At 32.4% G+C, this 14424-nt stretch overlaps 1 protein-coding gene across 4 annotated transcripts in view; it reads left to right on the top strand.

Annotated features, from left to right (window-relative positions):
* Positions 1–14424, top strand: part of Sema2a (Semaphorin 2a) — a 301672-nt gene that overhangs the window by 177291 nt on the left and 109957 nt on the right. The window contains exon 1 of one of the 4 annotated variants that reach the window (XM_085199138.1): positions 9203–9342. The exons of the other annotated variants lie outside the window; for them this stretch is intronic. The gene's annotated coding sequence lies outside the window, so the exon portion shown is untranslated. Of the gene's footprint in view, positions 1–9202; positions 9343–14424 lie in introns of those variants that run through there. 4 annotated transcript variants of the gene reach the window in all.

Consider the following 14424-nt stretch of genomic DNA (forward strand, 5'->3'; position numbering starts at 1 on the left):
ATTACGCGGTGAATTCCATTCAAAATGCAGAAAAACCAATACATCAATGTTCATATCTTTAGATTGCGTTGCGAAGCTTGATATTTTCTGAACTTCAAGGGACCGTAAATCTAAATATTTGATTTTAATTTCAAACTGACACCTTCAAAAGGGTGGGTACCTTCAAAAGGTGAGGTGCAAAACCCTCAGAAGCTAGAAAATGAAGCTTGTCGTGATTTCAAATGAACTATAATACCTTATAATGCGATTTAACTTCACAATTGTAGTTTCTTAAACTTTAAACAGAATAGATATATTCAATAAATTCTCACCCCGCGTTTCAAACTCCTTCAAGAATTACCATAATCTTATGCAGACGTCTAATACTAACTCTTAACTAGCAATTTCTAAACTGTAACAAGGCTTCGCACTATATTCTTTGATCATCGGAGCAATTCAAGTGAGTATTGAAATTAGAACTTCAGCATGATTCTATTGAGAGATTCTATTATTTACTTTATATATAAATAATTAGATTGTTATTTTCTTATATTTTTCACTTATTATAGCGCAGTGGCATAGGCTTTGATTGAAAATTGCGATGGTTGTGGATTTGAATCTTATTCCGGAGAATGGATTGTATTTCTCCTCTCTAGTAAACAAAGTGTGGCGTTGAGTTACGCAACTCAACACCCTCAAAAAATGGGCGGAACTTGAAATGTAATGGTATGTCTGCTTTGAAACGCCGTATCCCGCACATAGCAGGGTAGACAGAGGAAACCTAGTAACGTAGTGTTAAAACACTCCATTCTAATTAAGACATTTTCGTTCTCCATTTTCAGCGCAATTCTGAAGATATTGCTAGTTGAGTAGCAAAACTCAACCCCACGTTTCCGAACGAGAGCAATAAAAATATTTCATTTCCTCGAATGGGAATCGAACCCGCAAACTGTCGCATACATTTCGAATTTTACCGCTTACATTACATTAGTATCATTGATTTACCAAATTATGTAAACGTTCCTAGCTTCTAGGGAGTTGAGCTAAAATAAAATGATACTTAAAACAAAAGGCCAGAGCAAACATGAGCATTGGACGCTTATGATAAACCACTGGAATTAACTGAGCACGCAAAAGACCAGTTTATATTTTTAACCTCCTTTTTACCCTTTGACCAGACTAGTGTGTCTGACAGGGCAATTTTCTACATAATATTCAGTTTAATTCTTTATTATAAAAAGAAACATTTAAAACAGACGTCAGAGTTATATAGTGTACTGTAGTCACTGTCAGATGAAACAGTAAGTGTCTAAGTTCTTAATAATATATTTACTTAGTTTAGTATTTTTTTCACAATGGCTTACTAATCGAAATTATCTTATTTGAGATACAATTGGACCGTTTATTTTGAAAGTGGTGTAAGTCCATTTTTGAGAAAAATGAGCTATCACGTAATTCATGCTTAATTTAATGTAATTTTTTTATATATAACTAGTCCGTGTTTAAGTTCTCAAAAAAAAACCTATGTTTTGAACAACTTAAAATCGGTCGGTAAATGAAATTGCATAATCATCGACATATTAACCTTTAATTTTCTCGAAACAAAAGAAAATGGACTTACACCACTCTCAAAATAAACGGTCCAATTATATAATTGAAAGCGGTTTTTCGTTTTTCACACTAGCGTGCGACTGTAACCGCGTCAGGTCGTGGGTTCGATTTCCAGTCGGGAAAATTAAATATTTAATATATTAATATATTTAGTTTCTCTCTTTGGTAACGAAACAACGCTCGTTCCCAGTGAACCTCGGCCTAACATGCAATGTGCGAGATATTGGGTAAAGAGTAAAACTGAAAGAAATAAAAAAGGTTTAAGCCTTAGCTACTTAATTTATTATATTATTTTTTATCGAATTAGAGTATATTTTTATTATTTTAAATTAATATTTTGAAATGATTATTCATAATTAATTCATAATAGGTATATTATTATACGAAACATTTTAAAACCAATCTTTGTGAAAGTACATATATTGTTGTATATTTTAATAAATAAGGTTAATAGATTTAATAAAGATTCGAGATAAAGAATAACGTTGACCGCTACAAGGACGAAAAAGGTACTTTGATTCTAAAACCCAGCAATTTCCTTTAAGACTCATAACGTTAAATACGAAAACTTTTTTACAACGCTTTTGTATAATGAATATTGTTTTAATGGCTATAAAAATATATACTCGAAATGAACCCAAAGCAGACTCGTTTCGAGAATCCATTTACAAAAGTTATAATTTACAACGTAAAAGTACAGGTTTGGTAATTAAAAACTAATTAAAATTAATAGATACTTTCATACAGAATGAAATGCTAGATTTCTAACTATTTTAAAACAGAATATAATAAATATTGACTATATTGACACCAGTCACCATTAAAATTGAAAGACACTAGCATCATCATCATTGTCAGCGTTCAAGCTGTCTCCCGCAATCAGCAGGTTAGGCTGAGGGAACCTAGTGTTATGATACTCCGTTCGAGTTTCGTGTGTGTTGAGTGAAGGAACTCAACACTACACTATACCTTATTAACAGAGCGAAAAAATTATAATATTAAATAGTTCATTCCCCCTTGACCTTTATTTGTTTGATAATGCATAAGATAAATGATTTCATAAATATATATTTTGTAAGATTTATCAAATAATTACTTAAAAATACTATATCGACCGGAATCTGACATACGACAGTTTTGGTTTCGTGATTTCATTGCTATTAGGGCGTCCGAGCCGTCCCACGTTTATTGTCCAAGATACGAGTGGATTTGTGGAAGCAATTTCCTTTATACATTTTGTTTTGTCCTTTTCCTACTGTTTGATGGTCCACTTCGTGAGTTGTGGACCGACTTCGATTTAACGAAACCCCCTCAATCGGAACGATACGCATCTCTGCCGTGACCTGTGAATAAAAAAGGAGAAAAAATAATTATTTAAACCGATCACGTACTATTCAACGAAAACTAATTTAACGTCGATGTTCTTTTCAATTTTGTGCCAGCGAGCCCTGTAGTTTTGCCAAATCTGTTTTTGAGAGGCAAGACCACAAAATAAAAAGCCAAAACTTCAGTATCATTGTTAACAAAACGAAATAAAACGGAATTTAAAGTAAAAATTGCATTTACATTAAGTGAAGTTACCTTAGATTCTGAACTATTTACCTGAGTCATCCTATCAGAATATACTTAAAGATTTATGTTGTTCATCCACTTCAACGTGATGTTCTTTTCAGAGATAGCAAGTTGTACTACGCCCCCCTTTTTAGCCAAATAAACATGACGTCGTCATTCAAACGGACACCGTGTGCGAGGGTCTGAAGGTCTGTCGCCTCGACCTCTCCTTTATCTGTCAAGTTTTTGTCACTTCTCTATTCACCCCAGCCTACATTTGTTCAGAATGTCGGTCCGAACACGTTTACTTTTCACCAATTTCGGCCAATGCATTTTATTTAACGTAATATTTTCATATATTAACAAATAAAATATTGTATTGAGGTAAATATCATTGCTTTTATCGTTACCTGCGCATCCCGTCTGAATTCAGGACGCTGCATATTGGCGGAGTTTAACGCCGCATTTAGTACCAAGGCGTAGAATTGAAAATAATTTATTTATCCAATTAGAAATCGAACCCTCGATCATCGCTTATATTAATGGGACAGAATCGTCTCACAAATATAGCAAATATTTAACCATAATCAAAATACTATTGTTTACAAAAAAAATAGAGAACCGAATTACATTAGGTTATTTAAGGCACATCCTGCATGACGCGGAAAATGCATATAAAAAATATCAACAGAATAACAACTCATTATTAATTCAAATGCAAATGTTACAATTTTTACGAGATTACACAGTCAGCTTTCATTTTTGTCAACTTATATTATTCATGTATGTAAGCTGTGCTCGTGTTCCTATTTCTATGAAGCATTCATATTAATATTTACATAGAAAATCGTATATATATGTATATAATATTCTGTTATAGTTTTATTTTTTTATATATATAATTATCTAGTATTTCTAATTTTTTCTGCTTCACGTTATATCCCACATATAGCATGGTAAGCAGAGGGAGTCTGGTGCTAAAACACTCCTCTCGCTTTAACATCGACACCAGAGCAAAGAAATGAAAAAACCAAACGCCATGACTAGCCTTACGTTTTGTTACATTTAAAATATAATTTCACATTACTAGTGTTTTAAAAATACTAATATACCGAACAAAATTTAAATATTGCGAGAACTAAATCTCTCTTCTTATCACTTTACATCACTTTTAATTATTATTTATACCTTCATACGTATCGACCGTACAAAGTTCGTTTGTTATATAATCAATCAGGTGTCATAGTCATTGGTTCTCCAACTCAATTGGACCTTCCCGCGGCCATTACTTAGATTAGCTCGCGCGGTCCACGCACGCTGATTGTGCACTCTTTGATTGATTCCTCAAATACCAACATTATAGTAAGTATAATTGGCCCCGTCGTGGCGTAGCGGCATACGGGTGTGCCTGTAACTCGACGGTTCTGGGTTCGATTCCCAATTGAGGCAATTAAATGTTTAATATATATTTTTTTTATGGAAAAAGGACAAGGCAAACGAGCGTTCGGGTCACCTGATGGTGATCACCGCCGCCCACGACCCCGTGCAGCAGCGTGCGTTGCGGGCCTTTAAGTTGGAGATAGACGATAGATATATCTTACGTCTGGTGTCGATGCCTGGCGTGGCATTGAGTTCCATCACTCAACACGCAATGCCCCCAAAATTGGGTAAAAAGTGGGGAACAGAAGTATTTTAATGGAACGAAGTGTGCTGTGAACATTAGGAAGATGAAAAAAAACAAGACATGTCTAAGTCTCTTTTTTTTTTTAAACAAAATTTAGTTTTTTGCAAGAGCACTCTCTGTATATATATTTAGTATAGTTTGCACATTTCTCAATTCAACTCGACTCTAACACAACTTCAAGTAAACGAAATGCTACATTGTCGTATTTACAACTGTACGGCTGCTTTCACATGGATCGATTCCAAATAACGATTTTTTCCTGTTTTAATATTTAAGAATAATTACAAATGATTTAATAAAAGTTTAAAATATTACGAAAATTGTTTTAAATATTACCTGTATACTTGTATGTACATTAAATTTTAATTAATTATAAATTATATATATATCGGAAAATAGTGAGATGTACCTACCTATGAATCTATATACGACACCAAAGATAAAAAGTTATAGACTTCATTATATATTTTTAAAAACAAAAAAATATTTAAAATTACTGGATATATTATTAATAATTTAAAATAACAAAAAATATTTCAAACGTAAATCTTAAAAGCCTGTGTTGCCAGTAACTGAAACGTCCGTATCATTTTTAGCTAAACGTCGCCGTCAGGTAAACGTCGAGTTAGCGTCAGGCTACCGGGGTACGCTACCGGGGTGGCGCTCTAACCGCTTGGACGGTTATTAAAGAGGAAATACGAATTTCAAACCGCACAACGCAAATTGAAGTTGTTCTCCAATGTTCCTATTAATAGATGCATGTCGATCGGGCTGATAGCATCCATTATATATATTTTTAATTATATCAGATCAGGCCCTACCTCCCTCTGGAACCGGTGTCAGATATTGCATGTTAAGTGGTAGAACTCAATGACAAGCTTTTACCTTAGTGCCAGAGGGAAAAAATGAAAATATAAATAGTAGGATAATAAACAGATTTGGAACCCAGAACCGTCGCGTACAGTCACATCCTTATGCCCTACACCAAGACTGGCCTGAACCATCCATTATGAAAGTACAAAAATACATTTTCTTTGTGCAACAGACAATACTGTAAATATAGTTGCGGTGTCACTTGATAAAGAGAAACTACAATAGAAATATATTTTAGTATTCACCTGTCGGCACAATAATTCCGGGCAGGACGTTCATTCGACGTACACTATACGCGGACTTGCGGATATAGCACAAAAGCACTCATCTTTTTGCCTGGCCTGGCCTGACGTAAAGTCTAAATCAATGGTAGTTCCACTCACTTTTGTTATTGCCACCCTTCTATGTATGTATGTATGACCAGTATTCGCGGTACCAATTTTTAAACATACAAAACATATAACTAAGGGTATATATCATTATAAAGCTGTAATATTAATATTTCCAGATTAAAGAGGATCTTGGGGCCATTCGTGGCGTTTATCACTGTGAAGGCGACTGGTTGTGGGTTCGAATCTCATTCGAGGAAGTGAAATTTAAATATATAAAATATTTCTTCGTTCTGGTGTCGAGGCAAGGCGCGGCGTAGAGGCCATTCAATACACAATGTCTTCAGAATTCGGCAGAAAGTGGGGAACGGAGTGTCCTAACACTAGGTTCCCTCTGCCTACCCTGCTGTGGGCGGGATACAGCGTGAAGCTGATTGATTTACTTATTTTATTTATACTAATATAATCTATAGCATTTGTATTGTATTCTAATAACCAAAACAAATTTAAAAATAAACGTAAATAGCAGCGACATTGTTACACAGATACAAAATATTATTAGAAACAAGAAATAAAGGATTATCTGTCAAGTATGCACAATGGCTCCTTACAAAGGATTGGGAAAGTTTAGACATGACGTCGGTGGAATATTTTTCTAACCAGTTTCAAAGACAGGTAGTATTACGTCATATGCCGTACATCTTACTATGGAAGTATAAAATAAACGTAGAGCTACTTATTGTATCGCTGACAGTAAAGCCGTGGTGTGCCATTGTGAGCTCCTTCCAAGAAATATAATAGAGACTTAGTTGATCTTCAGGTACGACAATGCTTCGTCATTATTTCGCGCTTGTGGGAAATGTCAGGCCTCTGGGGCCTGTTTGGTCACGGTCCATGCACATAATTAAGTAATTTAATTTAAAATTATCTAATATTGTTGCCAATAAAAACTGACTGACTGATTGACTCAACTGACTTGTGTGTTTGGTGGAAAAAAATGATAAAATGTTTATTTAAGAAAATTATGTTAAAATTATAAACGTATTACATTTTTCCAATGCCCATTCTTATTCAGTATATAATTTAATAAGGGATATTATTTCATAGTACATACTTAAATTGTAAATGATAGGGTCTAACTAAATATTTTGTAACGAATATCTATCGCCTGGAACAAATTCACTTAGAATTTTTATAGAAATCAAACGTCTCGGTCCGAAAAGTTAATGAAGTGTACCGCGAACACTTTACCCGTGTCAAACTGTCAAAAACACGTCATATTTCACATGTGTATTTTAAACGCTACGTCGCTCCCGATAAGACTACGGCAACTTGATAGCTTCAGGAGTAGATTTTAGAGAACCCTACTATGCTGTCACTTGTTCCGTAGAAAAAGGTGGAAGGAAGTGTAAACATAATACTAATTCGCGCAATTGGTTAAGTGGAAACATATTTCACATATGTATTTTAAACGCTACGTCGCGTCGGTCCCGATAAGACTTGATAGCTTCAGAAGTAGATTTTAGAGAACCCTACTTCGCTGTCACTTGTTCCGTAGAAAAAGGTGGAAAAAGGTGTAAACATAATACTAATTCGCGCGGTCGGTTACGTGGAAACATATTGTGTGTTGTGATACGGTGTCGTGATGCGTTAACATCAGACCGCCGGGGCTCCGGTTTCGCAGAAGTGTTTCGCTTAACGCTCTCTAATACCCGCAGCGGAGTTTTTTTTTTTTTCGATAAAAAAATATGTTTTACACAAGAGAATCATACAGCCACGTATTATTTTCACAAGATGCTGTTTTTTTTTTTTTAATATATATTTTTTTATTATTTTCTTTAAGGTTTCTCAAAGTCGTGTTTTTAATAAAGAAACCGTGTTAATGTATGCTAAACCAAATAAAGGTGTAAAGTAGCTCATCAAATTATTCGACGCTCGTTCTATTTCGTACACAAGTGAAGTACGAAACAGAACGAGTCCTAATTACCAAAAAAAAAAAGGAATAAAAAAGCCAACAGGGAGTCAGACATCTTCATGGAGAAGGAGTACTTCACAAAAAGTAGTTGTTAAGGCACATCCACATGTAGATTGTAACCGTCCAAAATTTGCAACGCGTTACAGACCTTGCACCGCTACCTGCTTTGCTACTTTGTGACATCTTGATTTAGGGCTGTTGGTTATCATTTTTTTTACAAAAATAACTAATATGGTTGTAATTTTTAATCTGTAGCGTTTAAATTTTTTAATTATTTTAATGTAATATTTTATGGAAGGAGTTTGGAATTTTTTGTTATTACTTTATTTGCTTTGAATCTAGAGAGTCGTATCTTGGAGGTATAATTTTTTCTTTTGGTAAACTTTAAACTTACATTTTATTCGGTACTATTTTATGACCATTATCAAAATAAAAAATGTAACTCTTTATATTAACATTCAAAAGACGGAAAGTAGAAATCGATAAACACTTCAATATGTTTAATTAACTTAATAATACTTAATGAAATAATTCAGAAAATAATATACATTTTTTATTAAATATCACATTTATAAAAACCTCAGATAAAGACATTTCTATTAGTGAAGATAATAATTAGCATAAGGATCAGGTAACAACCCTAAGAGCTTCATCTGCCACTTGAACGATCGAAAGGTACGACGGCGCGCCGGTATCAGGAAGGAATGTATAGTGGGTGACTTGAACACGTCCCGTCCCTCTCGCACCCGACCGGTGTCCCATAAGCTAAATTCATCCGCCATCTCCCTTTCACGCACCAACGTTTTCAATACTTACCTGCGTGAAATGATATACATCTGTTCGTTATCGCCATCTCTCTCTCCCTTTCCCGCGGAAATGGATTGTTGATATTGCTCTCTCAGTCTATTTTCATGAACAGGGGGTAGACAGTGTGCGCGTGCATCAGTGTGCGTGCCCGTTTATTTAGTGAACTTGGAAGCTCCGCGTGTGTGTGTACGCGGGGTGTCGCGCGCGCGTGTGTGCGTGAGTTGTAGAGGCGCGACATAGCTTTGCCGTCTCCATGACTTAAAAGTTTTGTATGGAATGAAACCAATGAGCTAGTTGTGCGCCGGCCGGCACGCTCGACGGACGCGTGTCTGTGATTTCTAGAAACTTCTTCGTAACTCATCGATATAATAAACTTGTATTTTACAATCTATAATTAAACAATATGTTAATGAGAAATATTTTGTGATTTTATTGCTTGGAATATTCAAGTGAGTGACGTCACGTTTCTTGAGACACAGTGATGTTTATTTTTTTGTGTAACTACAACGTGTTTGGTTCAACGGACTGTGGAGGTTGGTCGTCACGAAATTCTTGAATATACTGTTACAAATCAAAATGAAGCTCCAGCATTACACAGATTTAGATTTAGTTTCTCTTCTTTTTTCATAAGCTTCTTACCTTTCGTTTTATCCTTTTGTTTGTATGTAATACTTAACTAAAAGATTCAGGTGTCTATAGATTCTGAAATAACTATGGTAACTCACTCAGTTAGGTATAAGAATGGATTTCTGAAATACTAGAATAGATTCAATTCAATTAAAGTTACTCATATTAGTAAGTAAACTAAATTTAATTGTATTTTGAGATTTATTGATATAAGCATACTGTTTATTGATTTAATTCTAAAAACACATGTTTATCTACGGCTAAATATTTTCAAAAATCTTCATTTAACTAGCACCGACGGGTTGAACAACCTACCGGTATAAATAGTCGTATGCACAAAGTAGGCACAAACCGTGGGTAAACATGGAACAACTCCCCTACAAAAATTGGCCTCAAGATAGATATATTTGAAATATTAAAAAAACGAAAAAAATTGTGATACACACCCGTCTAGGGTTTTGTTTATTATGAGAAGTTATTGTTATTTTTGTTTTTCTAGTTCCTTTATTACTTGCCCTTAAAATATTAAGTGAGACGACATCTACAAACTGTTTACACACAATTTACATTTACAAAAATTACTTGAAGTACTATAGACTATATTATTACTAAAATTCATATTAATAATTCTTAGTGCTAGACACATACTCCCAAATTACAAATAACTATTTAATAACTGAGCTGTAGACATGAGTCACCTTGACAAAATAATTGCTATAAATACTAAAAAAAGGTATATTCATTATATAAAATGTAAAAAGCAATCAGCAAAATTAACCAATTGCTATTTATACAACTTGAATCATTACAATCTTTTAAAGTAAAAAGTCAATGGATAATGACGTTCAAAAAAAACATAAGTAATAAGTGAATCAGCAAATTCCTCGTGTTATTGTTAGTGTTTGTAAGGAAGGCGTTTAGTACTAATGTTTTATGTTTATTTTAGGTAATTCCCATTTTCCATGAATAGCTAAAAATTGTATGAAGGTCATCCATTTCATTTCATTAATGATAATATTGATATATTTAGAGTAATAGAAATTATGTTATATTTACAAAAAGCAGCTTCAAGCTTTTTAGGAGTATTAGGAGTAGTTGCCGCACTTTGTGCACTAAAATGGAGAAATAAATACTTTAATCATTCTTCTGAATGGGAATCGAATACACTAACTATGTTACTCATTAATTATATTTATTTAGGGCTAATGTCCCGATGTGGTACAAATCATTGAGAAAATTTATTTGACGTTTAAAGTCTGTAATTTACAAGTGCTTTTTGGCCTTCGTTTAATAAAAAAAAATCCCTTTCCTAGTATAATTACCGCCAAATTAATGTCAACAGACAGTATAAGAGTATTTTTTAAGAAATATATAAACTATTTTAAAATAATCCGTTTGTTGCTTTAAAAAAAATAGTAAAATATAGTTAATTAAAATGAACATAACATACATATACAAAAAAGAACTAGAACATAAAAACTAACTATCAAATCAGCATATCAAAAAAAAACACAATACTCTAATATATTACACATCAACACAAAAACAAAACCTACCTAAAAATTAAAAAAAGAGTATACAGCCAATCACAAAAGTCGACGCTACACAAAAAAGAAATCTCCTATAATAACTCGACAAACTTCTACAATAACTCAGGAACTGCCCCATACAAAACTATTATCCATTGCCACGTTGTATCTCTGTCCGAAACAATTGATATCTATATTTGTATCAATAATGTACAGACGTTACGTGTGTTCTGTACGTGGTTGGAATCTAGTGGTCCCCTAACTAGGAGCGGTCATCACATTTACTATAATATTTCGAAATACTTTTGTCTACCTAAGCTTTGTTTTCTATATTATATTATAAATAAATAAATAAATGTTAATTTATTTGTTGTAAATTATTAATAAAATATATTTTTCGTGTTAATTAAAGTAATATTTAAAAGGGTTAATCCTAAACGCAAAATAGAAGTTCGAGTTGTTTAAAATATATTATTATACATTATTCATTTACTTTCACCATGTCAGATGTTAGACAAAATTATCTTTGAAATCTCTAAATAAATAAGTACGTTATTTAATCAAGTAAACATCAAAGGTTGTTATAATATTATTTTAGAATACACACAATCCTTTGACATTTTCAAATTAATTTAAAGGTTTTTAGTAACACGAAAAGTATTTTTCTAAAGCAAAATTAAGTTTAGTTTTATTTAGTTGAAATATTTTACTATGCCTACAGTTTATTTGCTACTTTGTTTTATTTTTGTATTGATGCCAGTCATGGCGTAGGGGCACAAGCCTGTCACTGTAAATGCGAGAGGTGGGTTCAATTCCCACTCGACGAAATTAAAATTATATATTTAATATTTTATTTCCATTTGAAATTTCGCCACTCAACATGCAATGTCAAGTAAATATAAGGAACGAAAGTGTCTAAGTGGGAACGGCGATTCTTAAAACCAAGTTCCCCGGGTCCCTCTACACTACTATGTGCGGAATACAGCATGCACCTAAAAAACCTTTGTTTACATATTTTATAATATTCTTATTAAAATATATTGTAATAAACTAATAATATAATAATTAATAGTAATAGTTGATATTTTGTTTACAATATATATTGTAATCTCGCCTTTGTATCTCAAGTGTTTCTTGAGGCTGCGGTCGAAGAGCCGCGTTGTTTGCATTTAATTGATTTATATCCAGAAACTAATTAGAATTGAGGTCTACGTAACCGAACGATATTAATAAGTTAATATTTATAAGATACAGCCTGACTTTATTGTTTTAATGAAACAAATAATACATAATTGCAATATTGCATTGATCTAAAGAAACCATTTTAGCAAAAACTTATTAAAAACAATTTTTAAAATTAGATAAATATCTGAAATATGTTAACGATATATGCTAGTTCAGCCGTGGCGTGGGGGCACTAATCGGTTATGTGTTTGATTCTCACTCGAGGAAATGAAATATTTATTTTAATTTCATTACTTCGCTCTGGTTTGGAGGCTAAGCTCGGCGTTGAGTCCCGCCACTCAACCTGCTGGTTGAGAAATATCTCCAGAAATTGGCCAAAAGTTGAGAGCAGAGTGTTTTAACACTAGTCCCCCTTTGCCCACCCTGTTACATCTTAAATACACGAAGCTAACAACGTTTAAAGAGAATGTTTTCATACATAATTTTTATTTAAAATATAAACCAAAAAACAATTTTTATTAATCGTAATATAAAATAATAATAAAATAAACAATTATAGCCAGCACACTATATTTTGCATTCACAAATAATTTTGTGCATATGTTCGCTACCCGGGTAGCTTTTAGCCACTATCAGTGAAACGATATTTATTCAGTACCGCACTAAGGAGCTTATAATTCGACGCTAACAGAAGGTATTGTAGGTATTATATTAATAATCCAAAGAGCTACCTATCCTCTGCGAACCGTATCTCCTGTGGACAGTGAATTAACTTGACTGGATTTTAATATTTTCTTTTAAAATTTAAAAAAAAAATCTCAATATAAACGTTTATACTCTTACTTGAGAATAATATGAAACTTAAAGTATATACTTATTTTGTAAATGTGAAAGTTCGCGTGGATTTCTTTCCACTATCACGCAAAAACTACTTAGATTTCGATGAAACTTTGCAGTAATATAGTTTATACATTAGAATAACACATAGCCTACAATTTATGTTAAGCATTTTACATAATTCATACAACGTTATATAAATTAGAATTTTGTATTATATTTATTTTTGGTTTCTTTTTTTAGATTGATCTATCAAATATTATCTTAAAAATATTCAAATTTATATGGTTTCAAAAGGCAATTGCATTACAAGCTATAAGTAAAATATACAAAGCAAGTAATTTGTGACTAGAAATTGCTAATTTAAATTTATATATCTAATATATTTTTGTTATTCATCGTTATTGATGTTTAACAATATTGTATTTCTGAATAATACTAAGAATTTTGAAGAAAAGAACGCTAAGAAAGCTTTAGTAAGGATTCTTAAAAAATATCTTTTAATAGAAAAATTTATATATCAATGCTTAAAATAAGTTACAAATATAAAAGTGTGTACTTGGCTGTATTTAGATAGGTGTTTGTGTGATGTGTTCTTTATTAATAGTATTTTGAGGTATAATTCACTACTCAAATGTCACATTGTATGGAGAAATCATGAAGGATATTGATGGCTAAAAAATATAGCTTACATAGAAGATAGCTTTACGTACCTAATCATAGAAAACGTCTAAAAAAGGGAACCACTAATGATATAGCCATTTATTTTATAATTTAATCTTGTAACGTTTAATATAAAAATTAACATAGTAAATTAAACACAAATATTACCAGATATTGAACGTAATAGATGAAAATTTTATGAGACGACAGTGTAACTTAGGACACCAGAAACGTAGGAAAAGGCAATGGTTTGTCTAGATCTAAATTGATTTTTAAAATAGGCATATTTTATTTTTTTTATATATCAAGACGTACAAAAAAGATATTCTTGGAAACTGTTATTCTACTTAAATTTCAGATTTTCTAAAATAATCTAGATAAAGGTACGAAGTAAAGATATATATTTTTTAAATTTATTTTGTCTCTATTTTGCATTTAAACAAGTGAAAATATACAATTTATGCAAACACTATAAAACGTTCCAAAAATCCTTCTAAGGCATAGTTCAACAATTCCTTATTAAAAATCTAATATTCAAATCAATAGCATAATAATAAATGAAGTCTCTTAAAAGTATTGCTTACGATCCGAAGATGTGTCGCGAGATATTTTTATGGGGTTTAATGATGTGACATGGATACGTGGCGGAGGAAACATCAAGTATTGTATTACGAGCTCAGTGGTCTTTATAATTTTATTATACCCATACCCTACCTACCATTCAATTGAACACCTTCATACAATTGGGAGGGCTGCCTGAATGGGTTATAGGAT

The sequence above is a fragment of the Heliconius melpomene genome, chromosome 16 (genome assembly GCF_056956725.1).
Source record: "Heliconius melpomene rosina isolate 202511_hmr_F chromosome 16, ASM5695672v1, whole genome shotgun sequence".
NCBI classification, from domain to species: domain Eukaryota; kingdom Metazoa; phylum Arthropoda; class Insecta; order Lepidoptera; family Nymphalidae; genus Heliconius; species Heliconius melpomene.